This window comes from Macaca nemestrina, chromosome 19 (genome assembly GCF_043159975.1).
Source record: "Macaca nemestrina isolate mMacNem1 chromosome 19, mMacNem.hap1, whole genome shotgun sequence".
Classification (NCBI taxonomy): domain Eukaryota; kingdom Metazoa; phylum Chordata; class Mammalia; order Primates; family Cercopithecidae; genus Macaca; species Macaca nemestrina.
The window spans coordinates 25,505,768-25,525,291 of NC_092143.1; positions in this window are offsets into that span (position 1 = coordinate 25,505,768).

Here is a 19,524-nt window from a genome sequence, read left to right on the forward strand (position 1 = left end):
GAAAACTTCAAGTTAGTAGCTTAACCTGGGGTTATTTCCCGAGTGAATGACCCAGTCCTGGACTGCTAAAAGTTGAAGCGAATCAAGTGAATGGTCTGACCTCAGACAGGATGCTCTGCCCTCACATTTACTAAGATACTAGGATAAATGGTGATAAAACCTCTCTTCTCAGCCTGCATTTCAGCTTAGGAAAACTATGGACTTTCTAGGAGATATAAATATCTCCATTGTGGCATGTCAGTATCAGCAGTGAGGGTAATGTCTATGTTGACCAGAAGAGGAATTCTAATGATTCGTAATCACAGGGGATCAGATCAAGATCAGCAATGCTTTCCCTGGCAGATCCAAGGATCCTGTGGCAAATCAGATGGGCTAGACCCACACTAACTGTCCTTCTGGCATCGAGTCCTATGGTGTTGTCGTGAGTTACTCAGTTTCTCTTTATCCACTCCGATAGCACCGAAACCACTAATATCTCCTTGTAGGTTAAAGACTGCACCAACCATGGCCAATTACTTCTTATAATAAGTGTCAGCATATGAGAAGCTAGGTTCCAATTACATTAGAAGCTTTTATCTTCTTACATCTACCCCAGCTCCATTTCTCCAGGGATAGAATTGTACATGGGTGAAAAGAAGAGTTTGGTAGGAGTTAGGAAGGCAGGACCATTTTAATTATATTTGCCAGACATTGAACCTTTATGTCATATGTATCATATTTGCTTTCTTCTTTTAAAATATTGTCTCTTTGTATTGCCTATTTTAAAAATTAATTGAAATTGTATCATTGAGGAATAGAATAAAATGTTAAGTAAACATTTTGGTACCTGTAGCTGAATTAGATGGCTTGCATTCCAATGTTTCCTTTTGAAAGCAATACATAGTTGCTTTTATTTATCATTTTAGAAAGAGGGGAAATACCCAGGGATACGTTTCTATTTTTTAAATTAAATAAGATATACCATAGAGCTAGTGATATTAAGAAAAATTGCAGTTGAAAGTTCGAAGCGTCCTTAGAAACAAGATCTCCAATTTTATCATTTTACAGATGAAGAAACTGAGGCCTAGAGAAGGCAAGTGATTGGCTCAAGTTGATACCATCTAATTAGTGATAGAGTCCTTGACTAGTAAACGTCCCTTTTGTCTCATTGTGTCTTATAACAGTTATCTGAATATACATGGTATCCTTTAGTATCTCAGTCACATAATGTGCAAGTAAAATATTCAAATGAAGGAGGCCTGCTTTAAGCTATAGTTCATCCTTCTACAATTGTATTTAAGATCAGCATTTTATTTTGCCCTGAATAAAAGAACAAATGCACAATATTACATGATAACATTTCTAAAGCTCCATGAATCACTGGAAATGATATAGACGCGACAACATCGATATAGTCTATGTCAATTATCATGCCTCTCTTATAGGATAATTAGGAATTGTTTGCTGAAATATGCTTTTCATTTTCATTCACTCGTAATGACCATGCACTCCTTCAGAGAAGATTTATTTTTCCCCCACCTCTGCTTCTTCTAAGCTAAGCACTTTTTCTTAACTCATGCAAATGAAAGGTGTATATTCCATGCAAGAGAGTGTGTGTGTTTGTGTAATTAAGACGTACATATTAACTTTTTAGCTGACACAAGAAGATACAGCTTCAAAATATTGGAAATTTGCTTCAGATAGAACACATCTTCATGTCCTCCATTCTATATAAAACAAGCGATATTTACAGGAATAAGTCTCTATGTAATTACACAATTATTAAAAACATAGTAGTGAAGTAGGAGCTTTTATCAAGTCATTCAAATTAGTGCTATTTCATACTAATCACTATCTACTTGAATGTGTATTGCTTGGATGTGACTGTAGAAAGCTCGTTAAATAAATTTTCTTTAAAATTTAATTACTGGGAACTTCTTCAGATAATAATGATTATGGGTATAATTAGGATCTTTGTTCCTCTTTGTTGTTAGACTAAAAGGTACAAAGATTCAGAGAAAAAGAGATCGAAATTGCATATCCAACACTTGGAGAAGTAGTTGTCACAGGCGTTGTGGAATATTAAAGAGCCCAATCCAGCAGTGGCACATCAAGATCGAAGTCTACAAATTGTAATTTGGCATTTCATTATTTAATCTTTCATTTTCTTCCTAAATTGCCTGGGTTGTATTTGTGAACTGTAAGTGAGAAACAATGAAAGGCCATTTCCTTTAATGTCTGACTGTAGGCGATGTTAGAAATTTATAATATCTTCACTTACAAAGACCGTAGGGTGCATATCCTGTGCTCTGGTAATTTAATAAGCTGACATGAGAGGTGCTGTATGTGTCCTCTCACTGTGCTAAACAAAACTAGCATAGACAGCACTGGAATTAATGCCTTTTAACGCTTTGTAATTTAGAGAAAACCATTCACACTTTGACTAGTGAAGTTTTTTTTAAATTTTATTTTGTTTACTTTAAGTTCTAGGGTACATGTGCACAACGTGCAGGTTTGTTACATATGTATACATGTGCCATGTTGGTTTTGGGTCCTCTTTCTCAAATGGCTATCGAACTTCTGTTGAAGGTTACAACAAATGTTTTCTTAACGTTACTCCGTTTGGAAGCAATACACACTTTGAGAAGAGCTGGTGCATATGATTTCTAGATTCAATTGCCATAACAATCCCCCAATTCCTCAGTCAAAGACAGTTCCAAATCAGTATTTCAGCACCCAGAAACATTCTCTACCAGAAAAAGCTAAGAAATGAATTGTGGATATTTTGGAAAGACTTCTAACAAATGTAAAAAGTGAACATGCTTTAGCGTTAAACTTGACACAAATTATGTTTGTAAAATAGTCAACATAAGAAGTTGGAAAATATTATAGCTAAATATGAGAGCCACTTACAAGAGTGGAAAGGCAAATGTAAGTCTTGTTCTTACATCATTACTAGAGTACAGGATGATGGGAGTTCCATAGATATGAGAAAAAACAATGACTTTAGGCAGTGACATTCTGATCCAGAGCTTTCATGTTATCAGTCAGCTATGATCTTTGCACATAACCTGCTGTGTTGGGCATTCCATAAAGTACTCCGGCTCTCCTTGTCATCAGAAGGGTATGCGGAACCAAAAATGTCACCAAACAGATTAACAGAGGTTCAGAAAAAAAGATAGTTGGCTGTGTGAGAGGAAAACTTGTTGATATTTGCATTGTGTTTGAGTTGTTTTTGGCATTGAGAGTTAATACAATTTGCTCAGGGTCGCCGGAACCAGGTAGGTCGGATAACAACTTCATGCTTTCACTGACATGAGAGAGGCATACTGAGGCATAGGAGAAAGTGGTGATGGAGGCGGTGCCAGTGGCAGAGGAGGAGGAAGAGCAGAAGGAGGAGGAGAAGGAAGGAAAGAAGAGCCCACCACCACCACCATAACCACCAAAGCAACAACTGCAACTCAGACATTTTTGTTTTGTTTTGCTTTGATTTCCTGTCATGGAAACAGTCATTTTTTGTATCTATTTCCTTGACAGAAAATAAAAGGTGTGGGTGTGACTGTCTTCTCTTGGGCTCCTGTTCATTTCTACAGTCTTCATAAATAGAGAAGTCCTCTGTCCCATCTCAACAGTCAGTATTAAATGTAGACTGCTGTATTTATGGATAAAATTCTAAGTTTCTTTCATTGCCGACTATGTTTTCAGGCTTCATTGAGTGAAGGACAGAAATCAGAGGCACATTTAGCACAGAGGAGCTCTGAAATGCCTGTGTCAAAAAGCAAGAAATGTAATCATGGAAAAGCCCAGCCACAAGTCTCTCTGTTTACTTTGACAACCAGGATATTTGGTCACTCTTGTGGATGTATCAAAGACTATGGTTCTGCATCAGTCTTTTATTTCTCATGTACAAATCCTCCAGCAGGGGGAAGGCATGCACAATGCATAGTTAGGTCTGAGGTTTATGAGAGGCTATAGCTGATTGTTTATATCTCTGGGCATTTTAAAGAGCTTTGAGACAAGTGATATCATCATTAGTCTAAATTTTTTGGGTTATAATTTAGCACAATGAAAGATACTATCTTCTCTCATATCCAGAGTGATTCACACATAGATAATGCTTCATTCTTGTTATTAATAAGTGTCTATTGCTTTTGTTCCTCTAAATAATTAAGGGATGTTTAAACACATTATTACATCCACAGTGGGATTTTCATACCTTTAATTTCTGGAATAGACATGATTTTGGATGGCTCATGCAGTAGAAGATAAATTACCAAAATGTTTTTGAAGCAATGCCATTGTAAATTGAGGAGAATGGGTAAAATTGTTTCTAGAACCCCTTTGAATCCAATGTGCTGGATTTGGTAATCTTGGATCTGCTGCCTCACTTTGGACCTCCTAGAAGTGGTATATCATGCTAGGAGTGACCACGTAAGAATAGTCAATAAGAACGGCTAATAACCAGGATGAGAGGTTCCTTAGGCAAGAGTTATGCAAGCATCCAGTGACTAGCAGATAGGAAAGGGGGGAATGTGTCTCTTTGGCCTTCAATCCTTCTCTTGATTTAGATTCTCAGTGCATGTTTCTATCTTGAGGCCTTACCTTTCTGGTGAGCCCCAGACTAACAGAGCCAACTGCCCTGGCCTCATCAAAGCCAACATGTCTCTAACTGAATTTGTCATTGTCTTTGCCCTCTAATGTTTTATTCTCTTATTTCCAATTTTGATTCTTGTTACAGTGAGCTAGCAAGTTTCCTCTTCTCTACTCATCCCTATCAGATACATGCATCCCTCCAAATCTGCATGATCTTAAAAACTGACCCTCCTATTCTCCACAGCTCCCTTTTGCCTCCAGAATAAAGCCCTGTCACTTGGAATGGTAGGCAAAGCTCTTCATAATAAGGTCCTCATTGGTCTTTATGGGCTTATCAAGGGAACATCTAGAATGAATTCTCTCTCCACAATAGAAGCTTCATGAGGTCACGAGCCTCAACTGCATTGTCACATGAGGTAAAAACCACTTAATAAATATTTGTTGAATGGCAAACTGAGTGGATGAATGCATAAGCATCTCTCATTTCATTTTTATTGTATATTTATCTTGAATTTTATTTCTCAGAACACATGCTGTTCATTTCTTCATACCTTTGCTCATGAAGTTCTCTCTTCTTGGAAGCCTGGCCCAACCTTTCTTTTCCTGGCTAACTCACTCTCATCCTACAACACTTAACTCAGATGGTGTCTTTCATGAAGCCCTTACCAAACCTTCAGATAGGGCTAAACTACTTTCTTCTGTTCCTCCAGAACATTCTGTGCAAATTTCTACTTAATTCTTATTCCAAATTTTCTTGCTAAAAAACTCTTCAGTGAACTGATCTGTTCTAAAATTTCTTCTCATTTGTTCAGGTTCGTGCCAGGTCTTCCTTCCTCTGGAAAACCTTTCCTATTGACTTTGCTGTATATTGATCCCATAAGAATTTCCACAATGCATATTCCCTGAATCAATATTTTCCAACTTTATCACATACTGTTTTTTGTTTTAACAGCTTTAATAAGGTAAAATTGACATACAATAAGTTGCAAATATTTAAAGTTTACAATTTGATGTTTTGACATATCTTTATACCCCTAAAACAATTACCACATTCAACACAATGAGTATTTCATTCCTAACTCCAAAAAGTTTTCTTGTGTCCCTTTTGCCTCTCCTTGCACCTCCTTCCCAAGCAACCACTGATTTGCTTTCTATCACTATAGGTTAGTTTACATGTACTAGATCTCTATAAATGGAATTAAAAGATGTATTATTTTTTGTATGACTTCATTTACCACCATAATTATTTGATATCCATGCATATTGTCGGGTTTATTTCTCTTTATTCCTCAGTAGTATTTCGTTGTCTGGATATACAGTGCCACAATTTGTTTATTAATTCTCCTGTTGGTGGACATTAGGTTGTTTCCAGTTTGGGGGCTATTACAAATAAAGCTGCTCTGGTCTTCATGTGGACATAAACATTCATCTCTCTTGCATAAATGCCTAAGAATGAAATAGCTGAATCATATGGTAAGTATATGTTTAACTTTTTAAGAAATGGCCAAACTGTTTTGCAAAATGGTTGTCCAATTTTATGTTCCCACCAGCAGTGTTTGAGAATTCCAGTTTTTCCACATTCTCATCAACACTTAGAGTGGTCAGTTTCTTAAATCTCAGCCAGAAAAGCAGATGTAGTTGGATCTCATTGTGGTTTTAACTTGCATTTCTTAATGACAAATGATGTCAAGTATCTTTTGATGGCCTTATTTGCCATCTGTATATCTTTGGAAAAGTCAGCACAAACGTTTTGCTCATTAAAAAAATAGGCGGATTGTAGTTGTCTTACTGAATTTTGAAAATTCTATTTTGGATACAGTTCTTCTACAGATATAATTTGCAAATATTTTGCAATATTTTCTCCTACTTTGTGATTTGCCTTTTCATATATTTAGCAATAATTTTTGAAGAACAGAAGTCTTACATTTTGATGAAGTCTCATTTATCAATTTGATGCTTTTAGCATTGAATATAAGATATATTGCCTAACCCAAGGTCACAAAGATTTGTTCCTACTTTTTATTTCAGAAGTTTTATCATATTAGGTCTATGATACCTTTTGAGTTATTTTTTTCCTTTTATCTTTAGTTGGCAAGTAATAACTGTACACATTTATGGGATACACAGTGATATGGTATTTGATATATGTATACAATATGTAAAGATCAAATCAGAGTAATGAGCATATCTATCACCTCCAACATTTATCATTTCTGTGTGCTGTGAGCATTCAAAATTCTCTCTTCCCATGTTTTGAAAATATATAATAAATTATTCTTAACTATATTCACCCTACAGTGCTATAGAGCCCTAGACCTTATTCCTCCTATCTAGCCATAATTTTGTAGCAATTAACTTACCTCTCCTTCGCCTCCCCTCCCTTGGACCCTTACCAGCCTCCAATAACCAGATTGAATTGCTTTGTATATTGGTGCTACGCATGGGTCAAAGTTGTTTGTTTGTTTTTGCTGCTACAGATCCATTTGTTCTGGCATCAGATGTTGAAAAGACTACCCTTTCTCCACTGATTGCTTTTGCATTTTTGTCAAAAATCAGTTGTCCATGCATCATATATGCACAGATCTATCTCTGGACCCTATTCTATTTCATCCATCTATTTGTTTAGCATTACAACAGTGGTCATACTGTTTTGATTGCTATAACTTTCTAAGTCTTGAAGTCAGATAGTGTTTGTCCTCCAATTTTGTTCTTTTTCAAAGTTCTTTTGACTTACTTTTTTTTTTGTAGTGTATTATTTTAAATTCTGTTTTTACAATAGAAATGTAAGCTGGAAGAAGATAAAGGCAATGTTTTATTCTACTTTGCTCACCTGAAAATATTTTACCATACACAGTAAATACTTAGTTGTTTCTTCCCTCTACGTAACATGTACATTTTCCTGATAAACTCAGAAGTACTGCAGCTTTTCATAGTCTGTTTGAAACTTGTTCCTGCCATTTTGTCAAAATTCTTTGAACATTTTTGAAGAGTGACAGTTTTCCCCAACTTTAATCATACATAAACTGCTCACATACTGAAAAACAAGTCGTCCTATATGTTAGGAGGCGTGCTTTCCCCATAGAAGAAGAAGAAAGAGAAAGAAAAAAGCCACACACATTACTGCACAATGCTGCAGAAGGTGTTTTCCTGAACTCTAGACAATGGACGCTAATGGATCATTTGTGCTGTGTGCTGAAGCCTTTTGAATTCACAACAAGAGAAATCATCTCTGATGATGCTTTGCTCAGCCAAGTTCTCCAATCAGCCAAATTACAAAAACTGAAACTTCAAGGAATGAGACCATCTTTAGAAGGACAAAAAGTCTGTTTGGCAGCTTGACTACTGAATAGCATGTGGAGCAAGCTGGGAAATTGTTAGAAAGGTGCAAATGTGTTCCAAGGCCATTATTCTCTGTGTTAATATTGTCTAGTCCTTTCTTTATTCTTGAATAGGCAGTCTTAATGCTTTATTTGTAATGCAGGGATATCGGGCTTCTACAACACAACCATCCCAACTTATCAGTTCAGATTCTGGATAAAGGATGTGACATGTGAAGGTTTCCAGAACCTTGCAGGTGTTAAGGCATCTATTCATTGTCCTAGTCTCTCCTGTTACTGAGTTGGAATAGCTGTAACCAGTTCAAGCAAGCAGTTTAGGAACAGAAAATGCTCCTTCCCATTAAGATCCAAATGGAAATGTAACAGCCAGGATAAAGACGTTGTTCACAACAAAGGCAAGGGTTGGAGAACTAGGTCTTCTATTAATCAAGCTACCCTATGTGTCTTTGGTAAATGCCTTTGGAAGCTTCTTTGAAGGGTGTATCTTGGAGATGGCTGGTGGAGTGGAAAGGCCTGTCCTGTCCTGATCTTTTGATAATTTATACAATGAGTGCTAAATGAACTTGAAGGCCCTTTCTGGCTCCGAAAAACCTACAATTCTATGGTTTTTAAAAATAATCTTAACTCATCCATTAAATTATAATTTATTCAATGATATGATTTATGGTTGTTTTGTACTCTGTAATAACAGGCACTTAGAGAATCTCTATACCCCAAATGAGTTGGAGGGTATTACAAAAGGAAGAGATGTTACACGATTCTGGATAATTGAATAACCTTGATTTACTACCAGGACAGGCACAATAGGTTTAAAGAAAACCAATCAGTAAGTCATGAACTATCCCTGAAGGAAGGCACAATGAATATAACAAATATTCATGGGGCACCAGCTGTAGGTCAAGCATGGGCTTGATGTTGGGATATAATGCAAACGTGTCCATGGTCTATGCTTCCATAAAGCTTATGATCTGGTGGGGACAAAAATAGATAGATGATAGATAGATAGATAGATAGATAGATAGATAGATAGATAGATAGATATGGGATTACAAACTGTTGAGAAGAACTGTAAGGAGAAAGCACAGGGTACTATAAGAGGAAATGCAGAGAGGAATCCTGACCCTGTTTGGAGGGGCGGTGGTGGAAAAGGGAGGTCTCACCAGGGAAGTGACTTTTGAGTTGAGAGTCAAAGGATTAGCTGCAAGACCCTTACACACGCTGGTTCTTCTACTTGGCATGCTGTTCCTTCCCTGATTTGCCTAACAACCTTTTACTTATCCTTTGAATCTCGTCTATACTTTGCTTCTCGATGGAAGTCTTCTCTGAACTCATTGGATTAGTTAAGTATCATTACACACACTCATTATGATACACAACACTTTCCATGGCACATTTATTTCTATAATTGTTTGATTTTTCCTCCACCCCACCCCATTTACTTGATAAGCTACATGAGAAGAGAGGTCACATTTGGGTTATTTTGCTCCCATTATAGTCCTTGAACCAAACCCTGAGCCTGACATAGTTAGCAGATATTTACAGAAGGATTGAATGTATGAACGAATCAATGAATGAATTAGAGATAGTTGGGTGAAGAAGATGAAGGAGAAGGGTTTTACTGGCAAAGAAAAATTATATATGTGAATTCTCAAAATCTTCTACCAAAATTATTAGAAATAAGAGATTACCAACAGTGATGGGAAGGCTGTAAGAAATCTTATGTTAGAATATAGATAAATTCATTATCAGACCTGGGCATTAAAATAATCCTAGTAGTAGCAGCTACTGTGGACTGAACACTCACCTTGTGCCAGGGTTTGTCCTAAAGCTGCTACACACATTTACCCAATTAATCATTACAACCTGCAATTCCTGCCTTCTGGATAAGGAAAGTAGACACAGAACAGTTAAGTAACTTACCTCTGAGTTCCCATAATCTGATGGTAAATTACACATCTATATTTGGAGATGAGTAGGTTCATTCTGAGTCTTACTCTCAACTTTTGGGCTACATTCCTCATGCTTGTTTTTTCCCCAATGTTGTTAGATTATACACTGCTGTCCAGTAGCCTAAAATTCAAAGACAAAAATCTCAACCATTGATCAGGCAAGGATCAAACCTCAAAATCAAACAAAACTATTTTTGATGAATTTGCTTTAAGCAAAACAATAGGTCAGTATTCAAGATACATGGAAGAGATTGTACATCAGTCAATTAATCCATATGTAAATGTTTGTGAGAAACTCTTCTAAAGCTTACCTGTATCAAGTCTGCAAAGGCTAGTCAGTTCAAAAAAAGGAACGTAAGTTATATTAGACATCAGTAGTCTGAATACATTTTTGATGCATAGTACTATTGATATTAATCCAGAATTATTGGAAATATCACTAGATAGTTATCTGGGCTCTTTTTCAACCAGCAAATCAATTCAACAGAAGCCCATGAACCCAACATCATGCTGGGAGCTTTCAGGGGATTGAAAAGCAAGGGGATGTAGCACAGATTGAGAACATTTCCAGGTTAGCCGGGGAAAATGTATAGCTAAACAAAAATGAATAGAGAAAATGCACCATCCACACTTCTCAGGCTTAAACACTGAGTGAGGACAATATTAGTCATGTTTAACGTAATTCATCAAATCTTAATGCTATGAACCCTACCAACTCTTATCACTGACCCCCTGAAAGTACTAATATTTGTGATTCATTTCCAAAATATTTGTGAAAATCAACAGGGATGCTTCACACCCGGTGCCCCTTAGTCCTATCAGTTTTTGATTGTAAAGCAGAGTCACTTTTTCTCTGAGTTTCAGGACTAGGGTTTGGGCGGGGGGTTCCAAGTTCTATTGAGCCCCTGCCTGCAACTCTGTAACACCCGCTCACATGTAAAACACAAGTCTTCCTTCCTCATGTCTCTGTTTATCGCAGGGTGTTTCACACCAGCATCTAGTGGTGTTTCACACCAGCACCTAACTTTTGAGAGTTAGTATGTTTCTAGAACATTCTGTAATAATAAGGAAGCTGGTCTTCCCAGGACACATCAAGGAGACTGGACCCCACATGCTAGTGCATGCCTTGGTGCCAACCTGGATACATCAAAGCCACCTGAGTTTAAGAAAAACACACAGATTCTCAAGTCCTCTTCAAAGGTTCTGATTCAGGGAGGAGATCTAAGCTGAAACCTGAGAATCTTAACTTGTAAGAAGTCATGTAACTGATGAAAAGAAGCAGTAGCCTCCAACACTTCCTGTTTCTCATCTCTATTTATAGCAGGGTTTCCTAACTGGGGCACTACTGGCATGTGGGGCTGGATTTGAGGCCTTCTTGGCTGTAGGGAGTTGTCCTATGCAAGGTGGGAGATTTAGCAGCATCCCTGGTCTCTTCCCAGTAGATGCCAGTAGCACCCGTCCCCCAGTTGTGGCCACCAAAAATATCTCCAGACATTGCCAAATGTCACCTGGGGCTAGCAAAATTGCCCATGATATAGCATCACTGGTATAGGTCTGTAGATAAATTGATGGTTTTGAGCAGGCAAAGGAATGGAAGGGAGAGTTTGAAAGAATCAAGAGGGATGGGAAACAGTCTTACTTTCAATTTCCTTGGAAGTAAAGCCTGAGACAAGGACCAAGATGCAGGCAACTTAGGATGCGATCCCAGGAAGAGGGAATGTGAGAGAAGAGAGATTCAGACAGGGAGGAAGGGGAAAGGATACATTAGTGATCGGGATACCACTGAAGACAACCAGGGCTTAGTCCTGCTTGGGCCTCTTTGAAGAGCCACAGAGACTGTACCTCAGAAATAGCCCTTTGATGTTTTGGAATTTGGGCCCTTCATCCATGGCCATTTGTATTCAAACCTTCCTCCCGCCTCGCCACTTCAGTGCTTGTGCTAAGGAAACTCACCTCGCTTTAGGAGAAAGCACTGAGGCTGAAAAGCAGAGTCAATGACAGATGCTTGGGGTAGGAGGTTGTCAGCATGCATAGGCACTGTCCCCTTCCATGCCACTGTCGTAAGAAATAGACAAAGAGACATGGATTGAAATGTTTCTGTAGACAAGAAATTGTAAGACGCAAGTAACAGTGTCTAGGAGTCCTGGCAGGCTTGCTGCTAAGAGCCCTGTCCCCTGGCAGTCCCCTAATTGGGAGACAGCAATGTGCTAGAAAGGACTGACTATGCACATCTGTGAGATAGGATCCAGCTAGGTTTTCAGGTCCCCAAACAGCAACAAATCACCAGAACTTCAACATATGAGGGAACAGAAACAGCAGAATTCCCAGGAGTAAGGTGAAGAACAATGCCCAGTAATCAGAGGCATCCCACTTAATGACTTAGCACTGCCTAAAACCCTGACCATAGCACAGCCCAGGCAGAGGGCAAAACCAGAATGGCTTAGTTTAAGTTTCTCTCCATCCTGACCAGATAGAGACTGAGAATAAAAATTGCATGAGTATAATTTATCTGGATTCATTTACTTGCAATAAAACAAAGTAAATTATAAATCTGCATTGGGGAGACAAGAGGTATAGAAAAACTCAGAGCAGGGGAAGATCCCTCTGGTCTGGGCATGTTGAGGGAGACATCACAGGGGATGGGAAACATATCCAGGTCTTAAAGCTGGGGAACAGAGATGTAGAAGTGGATTGAGCAAAGAGAGGGAATTCCAGGTATAAGCTACAAAGAAAATAAGAAGCTGAAATGAACATGGATTGATAGGGATTAAGGAGTCAGAGAAACTGTCCTGCTACCCTTCTCTGTCCCATTTCTCTTGCTGAATAAGAATCTACTCCAAAATGCAGTGGCCTAAAATAACCGTTTTATTCCTTTTTTTCCATTTTGTGGGTCAGCTGGGCTTTTCTTCTGCTCCAGGTGGCTTTGACTGGGGTTACTTTTGTGGCTGTTCCATCTGGAGGCTGGGTGGGAAGTCAACAAGATGGTCTCACATTTGGGGCCACAGTACTGACTGACAGCTGGGTACCTCAGTTCCCATCCAGGTGACCTTTGTTCATGAGATCTTTTTCTCCACAACTTCTCCATGTGGCTGACTCTCCATAGGAATGCCTGGGCATTCTTGATGGCATGGCAAGGCCAGCCCAGATTTTGTGTGTGTGTGTGTGTGTGTGTGTGTGTGTGTGCGCGCGCGCGTGAATGTGTGCATGAGGGGTAGGCTCTCTTTTTTTTTTTTTTTTTTGAGAGAGTTTTACTCTGTCACCCAAGCTGGAGTGCAATCTCAGCTCACTGCAACCTCTGCCTCCTGGGTTCAAGCAATTCTCATGTCTCAGCCCCCCAAGTAGCTAGAATTACAGGCATGCTCCAACACACCCAGCTAATTTTTTTTTTTTGTATTTTTAGTAGAGACAGGATTTCACCGTGTTGGTCAGGCTGGTCTCAAATTCCCAGCCTCAAGTGATCCACCTGCTTTGTCTTCCCAAAGTGCTGGGATTACAGGTGTGAGCCACTGCACCCGGCTGGCTCTAACTCTTGATGGCAAGAGCAACATGAGTGTAGAGGAATAGAAGGAATTGCTGAAAACCATCTTTGGAAACTATACCTCATTTTCTACCCTATTCACAGTTGTCTGCTCTTTTCATTATAAGGGGATGGTCTGTGGGTGAAGACAAGATAAAAATCACACAAATAAGGTCCTTAATGTGCTTTAACAAAGTCCTTGAAATGCTTTGAAACATTGAGCAGCCGTAACATGTACAGATAATAGCAAAGAACCCAGGTTCTAGGTATTAGCCTAGATAGGCAGGTTCTAGGTAGCCCACTTGATAAGTTCTTGATTCTAGAACCAGACTTCGTGGGCTCAGATCCTGGCTCTTCCACTTACTGCTTCTGTGTCTTTGGGTGAATTTCATGAACTCCTCTGTGCCTTGGTGTTCTCATCTGCAAACTGGAGCAATAATCATGGCATTCTTGTGGAGTTATTGTGAGGAATAAATAAATCAGGAGTCACAATGTGCCTTGCAACAGTGAATGGAGCATAATAAGCAAATAGAAAATGTGAAGCAGGAAGGAGGTAGGACACAAGGTGTTTTCGAATACCTCTGGTTGTAACCGAGAAATAGGCCAAGAGAAAACACGGCATTTATTCAGTATCTCCCGGGACTTTTCAATTATTTATATTTTATTTTACTTTTTTGAGACGGAGTCTCATTCTGTTGCCTGGCTGGAGTACAGTGGCATGATCGCGACTCACTGTAACCTCTGCCTCCTGGTTCAAGTGATTCTCTTGCCTCAGCCTCCTGAGTAGCTGGGATTACAGGCACCTGCCACCACACCCAGCTTTAAATATACATATATATATTTAGTAGAGATAGGGTTTCACCATGTTGGTCAGGTTGGTCTCAAACTCCTGACCTCAGGTGATCTGTCCACCTCTGCCTGCCAAAGTGCTGGGATTACAGGTGTGAGCCACCATGCCCGGACTCTCCTGAGATTATATGTCACTCATATAGTCTAGAAAGTCTATAAAGTTGAGAAGGCAAAAACTTTTTTTTTGTTTTAATTAAGATCAGCTTTGGTAGCTCAAAATGATGTTATAACCAGTTGAATTTTTATGTGCTATGTATGCTCTACTTAATACAATGTTTCCCTTCTATTATGCAGAGAATTTTCTGACTATTTTTGGTGCTTGGAGTGTACTGTAGGAATTCTGATTAACATCAAGCTTGACAGTTGCACTTTAGTTGTTTGTGTCCTAAAAGTTGATTACAACCATGATTTATTTAAGGCAAAACTTTTGGTCTGGAACATAACTCTCAACAGATACATGATTTCTGTAAAAACGTATTGCCTGATTTTTGACAACTCAAATTTTAAAAGAGCTTCCAAGAACTCATTAAAACCAAAAGCAAAGAGTACTGGTTTTCTCTGCCAGCAGTGGTCATGGTGGATAGGAAGAAAACAGCATGGTGATCCAGGGAACTTTTCTCCTCTGGGAGTCCTTTCTTCCTCCTTTCTATCCCCATGGAGAGAAGGAGTGACTTGTCTTCCTGAGTTTTGCTTTCCCGTGAACATAAGAGGTTGAGAGAGAGACTTCATACATTTGATGGCAGAATAAAGGTTCCTAACTAGGTTGATGGGTTAGAAACCTGGAGCTGGCTTTTGCAACAGTGTGAAGGCACATGGTGTAGAACAGTGGGTCTCAAACATTAATGTGCATCAAAGTCACGTGGCGGGCTTGTAAAACCACAAATTGCTGAGCTCCAACCACCACCCCCTACCCCCCCCCCCCGGTCCCAACTGATTCTAATTCAGTTGATTGAAGTGGGGACCCAAAATTCGCATTTTTAACAAGTTCTCAGGTGATCTTGATGCTACCAGCCTGTGCACTACACATGAAGAACACTGACCTAGTGGAAAATACTGAATCAGAAACCTGAGTTGGAATTCTGGCTCCTCCAATTGTGGATTGTGGAACCTGAGGAAGTCCTTTCACTTCTGTGGGGTTGTTGAGTTTTGCCTCTTTTAAAGAGAGGATTTGATGAAATAATCTCTAACTCTATGCCTTCATCTAATAAGGTGGAACCTCATAAAAATAAACGTAAGATTCTATACATGGGTCCCAATGACCTCCCAAACATGCAGAATACAGACTGGGAGAGAGTGGGCGACATGGGGAACCAATAGCACATGTGAAAAAGACTGTGTTTCTTCTGATTTAAAGTGCAATATGAATCAAGAGCATGGGTCTGTCACCAAAAATGCAGATGTGATCTCAGAGTAAGAAGAATAATATTTAATAGGAGGGAGGTGTTAATCCTGTTCTGCTCTGCCCATCAGGAAGAAAAAGGGGGAACTGGTACTCATTTCTAGGCTTCGCATTTCATAGATAAACTGAAGTCATTTTGAAGGAAAGAAACAAAAAAGGAAAAGGGGGCGGGAGCTTAACATCATCAAGAAATATTTGAAATAAATGGTTTATTTAGCAAAGAGCTTGGGGGTAAAAAGGACCATTTTCAAATGTTTCTTTCATGTACTTATTAAAGGCTTGAAAAATTATCAATATCTGATAAATGCCACATATCCTGTGAGGCTCCAAAGTGTAGACTTGGGACTAACACATAAAGTTTGTAGCTAAATTTATTTGAGGTGAATATTAGAAAAGTATTTCCATCAGCCAGAACTGTCCAGCGATGGAATGGGATTCCTGGGCAGATGGTAGTTTCTTGCCTCTGGAGCTATTCAAAGATACTGAGTGACTTCTAAATGGGGATAATATAAAGAGAATGGGAAGAGCAGTTGAACCGAATGATCTCTAAGATTTCTGAAATTCTAAAATTCCACAGAGATAAGTCTTTCTTGCTACTACATATTGTAGGAAGTGGTGCAATTATATTATATATATCATTATATTGTGATGCAATTATTCACTGAAACCTCCTCTTCCACTGAAAACTTTAAATATTTTTTAAAAGAAGACTTCTCATCAAAATATAAGCACAAATTCTGTAAGATTTCTTATACCTGATCGTAAAGTACAAACACTGCAAAATTAACCTATTTTTTTTAAAATGTGTTTTATTCATCATATACTCTCTTGATGTTACATTATTAAAGTTTAATACCAAACGAAATTGCTCTGGAGAAGCTGATTTTGTATTTAGTTTGCTTTTCCAATAATAGTCAATGTATCAAGTCAACAAATACGAAGTGAGCACCTATAATAAACTGCTGTCTAGGCACTAGGGATATAGTAGCAGACCAAAACTTCATGAACAAGCATTTCTGCTTTTATTATAGATGGGGGAAGCTGAGAAGGTTAGATTTAGTTTGTTGGTATTCTGGCCATGATGCTATGATATGGTTTTAAAGTTTTGATGGTCTCAACTGCAGTAAGTGATATACTGGTGACTTTGTGATTTTAAACTCTACGTCCTACAAGGGAAGGCTCATGCTCCTATTTTCCTGTAACTGGATATCCAGTGTTTAACATAGTCTTTTAATTGTACATTATGATACTCCATATGTATTGAACAATACAAGTAAAATTAAGAATATGTAAATTTTTTTGAGGTCATGAAATATAAAGAAGAAGCTGAAGGCTAATAGAAGTTCAGTGTTTTGGTATTTTGTAGGCTAGGAAAATGTTAAATAGTCTACCTAAATCACATTTGCTTTAGATTTGATATAAAAATATTTGATGTAAAGGCAACGATTGGGAATCAAGGGTCAATCTTTGAGTCCAGTGTGATAAAATGATGGCTCTGTATTCTCGTCTTCCTTAATAATATGTTTTTATTAATGTATCTTTTATTATGGATGAATTTGGCCACGATTCCCAGTGTCACCCAGGGTAATGGTGTTTGTAAAATTCAGCTGTACAAAACTCCGGCCTTATTTTAGATGGTATGTTGGAGAGAAAAAGCGAAAGCTCTTACTTGAGCATTTTTCATCTGGAGATGAATCAGAGGCAATTAACAGGAACAATCCTAATTAACTGACATAATTAAAAAACTAATAATGTTTAACATTATTGTTTTATACAATGACATTAGCTTTAACAGCTTAGCAACACATCAAGGCCTCATTTCCATAGTCACAGAGTATATTATTTATCCTAGGTTTCTCTGGTAACCAGTTTGACAATAGTAACAGCAATGTGAGTTCCTAAATTGTTTTGCCATACTGCTTCATAATTTATGCCATTGCCAGTAATTGTAATGTCTGTATAATTTCCTTTTAATTATCAACTAATGAAATTTAGATTCATTTGGGTAAAACAAATATTCACATTCAACTTCCAATCACCTGTCCATGCTTCCATTTAATTTACTCAAGTTTGGTGCCTTTTATTTATATTTTTAATATCAAACTGTGAGATGGATATGAACATTTATTTTCTGTGTTTAGGGAAATTAGTGTTTAGGGAAATAGTAATTATATGGTTCTTTTCTCTTTGCCTTTAAATTTTCAGTGTGAATTTTTTAATCCAAGAAGATACTCACACTTCCTAGTTTTTTCACATTAAACTCCAAGGAGTTGAAGTGGAATTAATTTAGTAAACTTTAATTGCAGAATAATCTCTGCCTGTTCCCTTATCTCTTGATTTATTACAGGCATTTATTTCTACTTTGAAAAATTCTCATCAGTTTCCCAGGGAATTAATTTAGATTTCTAAAAAGAAAAAAAAATTGCATTTAAATTCAAATTAAGATGCTAATTACAATAATTATTTCATCACATTATATAGAAACTTTATACATATGAGTATAGCAATTTTGAGGCAAAAAATGTTATTTTTTCACAATTCTAATTCTTCTAACTTTTGAACAGATGAATTCCTTAGTTTAATTAGCAGTACATGAAGACCCTGCCCCGAAAAGAAGTTGTACCGAATGCCAATCAACTGCTAATTTGAAAAATTGATAATAAATAGCCTTTATAAGTGAGCCGAGTGCCAATATTAATTCACCAAAGTGAGATGAGCATGTACTTAGTAAACAATGGGGGCTGGTCATTAACAGGCATGAACAGCATGTTTAGGACCAGAGAGAGCCATGGACTGTGCTTATCCAAATGGGGAAAACTGATTAAAAAAGTGATTATAACTTTTTATTATTATTGAAAAGAGGAACACATTAGGAAGAGCATTGGTTTATTCTGCACCTGGGCTCAGATCTTCTGGGACAGCTCCTCTCTATACCAGGTCATTGGATGTCCACAGGATCCACACTCAAGATTTAATTGTAGGAAAGAAATTGCTGGGAGAATAGATGAAAGGAAATGTTCATCTCGGCATTTGAGGAAGGAAGGTTTGGACAATTCTGGCTTGCTCCTTTGATTGGGGGGAAAAAATCAAGTGTTTTTTTCCTAGATAAATTCAAGTCGTTTCTTATTGTGCCTCCTAAGGTAAACGTAGACTTGGCGCCTACCCATAGATAATATATGTGCATTGAGAGTAAAACTGTTGGGTTATATTCCCATGCATTCTTTCAGTTTTCTTGTAGGCTGTGGACAAATGTTTTGACTTAACATAGTCACATAATGTGCAATTCTAGGTACTCCTCATTTGACCTTTCCCAGAAAGCTTGACAAAAATCAGTTTGTTGGGACTTAATTTCTGCTACTGACCTATGCTAAGATTTTGGAAATTGTACAGCATGAAATACTGGGAAGACCAATTGGATTTAGACCCAGAATAAATGGGTCAGCTACTTACTATCTACGTGGTCCTGGGAAAGCCACTTTACCTCTCTGATCCTTGGTTTCCTGTTTTGTAAATTGGGGTTAGATTATACCTGTTTCTTCCAGGTTCACATGAGAATTAAATCAGATAGGAGGGGCAAAGTAATTTATAAACTGTAAAGTTCTATACAACTGTAAGACACTCTTAGGACTATTCTATTCTGGTCTTCACTTGGAAAAAAATGAGAACACTGCTGTCACCTCTCCCTAACTCTATGACCTTGAGGAATCCACTTCCTCACCTGTAAATGAGACTAATTATGATACCTTCATCCTAAAAGAGGATTTTATATTTTTAAACTTCATGTATATTTTTTTCATCTATTATTTTCATCTTCCAGATGAGAAAATCAAGACATGGTGAGGGTAAGAAACTTATCTAATTCAATATAGGGGATTTAAACCAAGCTTTTAAACCACATGC